Source organism: Carlito syrichta, unplaced genomic scaffold (assembly GCF_000164805.1).
Source record: "Carlito syrichta isolate Samal-C Ts95f unplaced genomic scaffold, Tarsius_syrichta-2.0.1 Scaffold302341, whole genome shotgun sequence".
In the NCBI taxonomy this organism is placed as follows: Eukaryota; Metazoa; Chordata; class Mammalia; order Primates; family Tarsiidae; genus Carlito; species Carlito syrichta.
In genome coordinates, this window is record NW_007246437.1 from 111,393 (window position 1) to 114,689 (window position 3,297).

At 44.1% G+C, this 3,297-nt stretch overlaps 1 pseudogene across 1 annotated transcript; it reads right to left on the reverse strand.

The window, feature by feature from the left end:
• Positions 1-1,874: 1,874 nt before the first annotated feature.
• LOC103258735 lies at positions 1,875-2,723 on the reverse strand (annotated as a pseudogene). Its single transcript, XR_002481880.1, has one exon. The product of XR_002481880.1 is annotated as a 60S ribosomal protein L8 pseudogene (transcript).
• Between the last annotated feature and the right edge of the window lie 574 nt (positions 2,724-3,297).

Sequence of the window (3,297 nt, forward strand, 5' to 3'; positions counted from 1 at the left end):
AGAACAGATGATAGCATACATACTCTTAAAGAGAGGGCATATAGCATATATAAACAAAGATCTATATAAGTGAGAATTGTGTGGGGCAAGTTAGCACAGAGTTTTCCAGGCAGGGGACTGTATGTTACCTGGGACAAGATAAAAAGATGCTAGAGGGTGTGGGGTGAAAAGCCTTTTGCAAAAACTGCTATACATGGTGGAGGTGTTTTGGATTTGACACGTAACTGCTGGAGCCTCATTATATGGATACACTGAAATAACTAAATTAAAGATAGTCTGTTTAGGATATGAAAAAATGACAAAGTGGTTGAGGAAACCAAGACAGAGGCTTGAAGGCTACCTAGGAAAGTATATAGAAGAATGGGCAGATAGATTGGAAAGATTTCTGGGTAAAAATATAATTGGACTTTGCATTTGGGATGAAATTTTAAATTGGCCAATTTTACTTACAGTGGGAGAAAGCCCAGGTGCTTTGACAGAACCTGTTTTTCTAGATCAAAGGTGAAAGTCAAAGGCAGCTCCACATGACAACTTTGGTCACCTTGGACTGACCTGGGTGCAGTCTGCTTATCAAACACTTGGGAGGCACATGGTTTCTCTTCAGCCACCCTCTCTCCTGGGACACACTGGGCTGGTGCTGCATGTTTCTGTCTTGCAGACAACTGAAAAATGGCATCCTCACTATGGAAATGGATAATGCTATTCTCTAAAAGTTATTCTCTCTCTGTTACTTTCTTTCTTCTTATTCCATCATTCTCCCTCTCTTTTACTTTTTACTTTTCAGGTAAAGGGGATAACTCAGGGTAATTCAAACTCCCTATTCTTGTGATATGTAAATGTGCTAAAACCTTAACTCAGTGTCTGTTTACTGTTTATTAACTCACCTTTAATTTTTATATCACTTTGAGGACATTTTCATTTGATCTTTACAGCAGCTGTAACTCTTGAGGCAACATTTAGATACATTCAGGTTGTGAAAAAAGATTGGCATTGTCTGTTTTAATTTTTTTAAAAAACATGTTTTTGGAAATTATTCTATTTTTTCTATTTCTGAACATATTAGTTAAGATAAATTGGTAATACTCCTTTGAAGATGCAATCATTCTTATATTTATTCACTGAACCACAAATAGTTATACAACACATTCTTTGTGCTAGGCAGTACAATACACTATAATAAATAAAGTAAAAATAGACATTGTTTCTCATGAAACTTATATTATTTTCTTTTCTTTCTTTTTTTTTTTTTTTGAGTTGGAGTCTCACTCTGTTGCCTAGACTGGAGTGCAGTGGCTGTTCCCGGCCACTGCAGCCTCGACCTGCTGGAGTTCCGACAATACTTCCGCCTCAGCCTTCCAAGTAGCTGGAATTACAGGTGCATGCTACCACACCTCGCTAATTTTTTTGATTTATTGTAGAGATGAGGTCTCACCAAGTTGCCCAGGCGGGTCTCAAACCAGCGGACTCAGGCAATCCACTCCCTCAGCCTCCCAAGGCGTGGGATTACAGGCTGAGCCACTGAGCCCGGCTGAAACTTATATTCTTAATGAAGGAAAACAATAAATAGCCATACAAATTCAAAAGAAAATTGTAAGATGTTCTTAAAGTCAATGGACACTGGAAGTGATAAGGGCATAATGATACTCAAAATAATAATAATATATTATTATATGTAAACAATTATTATATATATATATACATATATATAATAATTATATTATTATTTTGAGTTGGAGTCTCTGTTGCCCAGGCTGGAGGGCAGTGGCATGCTCATGGTCACCGTAGCCTCGACTTACTGGGCTCAGACCATCCTTCCGCCTCAGCCTTCCAAGTAGCTGGAACCACAGGCGTGTATTATCATGCCCGGCTTATTCTTTTTTTTTTTTTTGGCATAAGGACAAACTTTACTGAGCCCCTTAGCCCTAGTTCTTTTTCTCCTGCACAGTCTTGGTTCGCCGGAGACGTCCAGTCTGGCGGGCAGCAATAAGACCCACTTTGCGGCCAGCAGGGGCATCTCTACGGATGGTGGAGGGTTTGCCAATGTGCTGGTGGTTGCCACCTCCAAAGGGATGCTGCAGAGGGTTCATGGCCACACCACGCACTCGTGGCCAGCAGTTTCTCTTTGCCTTGTATTTGTGATAGGCACGGCCAGCCTTCAGGATGGGTTTGTCAATTCGACCAACGCCTGCCACTACACCAACTACGGCTCTGTTGGCAGAAGAGTGACCTTCTTGGAGCCAGAAGGCAGCTTTACACGGGTCTTCGTCTCGGAGTTGTGGGAGATAGCAGTGATGTAGTTCCCTGAGGCCTGAGCCAGCTTGCCACGGTCTCCAGGCTTCTCCTCTAAGCAGCACACGATCGTACCCTCAGGCATAGTCCCCAAAGGGTGGGCATTGCCAGTGTTGAGCTGGGCCTTCTTGCCACAGTACATGAACTGGCCCGTGTGGATGCCCTCAGCGGCGATGAACAGCTCCGTCCCCTTCTTAAACCGGTAGGGATCCCGGAAGACCACCTCGGCGAGGGGTGCACCGCGGCCTGGGTCGTGGATGATGTTCTTCATGATGCCTTTGATGTAGCCGTGCCGCTCGGCGAAGTCCACTGCGCGAAGACGCGCGGCTCCTTTACGGTGCTTCACATGCACACGGAACACTGAGCCAGCACCCTTCCTCTGTCCACGGATCACGCGGTCCATGTCGGCGGGTTTGTTCCGTAGCGCGGCTGAAAGAGCCGGCTTGTTCTTTAATTTATTGTAGAGACGAAGTCTCACCGAGATGCCCAGGCTGGTCTCGAACCCCTGGACTCAGGCAATCCTCTTACCTCAGTGTCCCAAAGTGCTGGGGTTGCAGGATGAGCCACCACACCCGACAGATAGCCACAATTTAAAATATTTTCCTGAAGAAGAAGGATCATCCGAGCCCAGGAGGTCAAGGCTGTGGTGAGCCACAATCTTGCCACTGCACTTCAGCCTGGGAGACAGAGTGAGATCCCGACTCAAAATAATAAAATAAATAGAATGAAACATTTTCTACATTATGTAACAAATTTCTACGGAGACTTCCAGATAGAGCAAGAACTTCATTTCTAACCCAAGCTGATTTCTTCACGTTCATTGCTGGATACGAAAACATGAATGCAAAGAGCAACAGGGAAAAGTCAGCTCATTGCAAAGCATTTTGCAATCATTTTCAGAGGGGCTGAATATAGGTGACAAAGATTACGATGCGTTTAGATGTGAGTTTCACGTGAACATTACTTAAAATTGTGTGCAGCCAGAGGTGGGAGTGTGGGTGAGTAGGT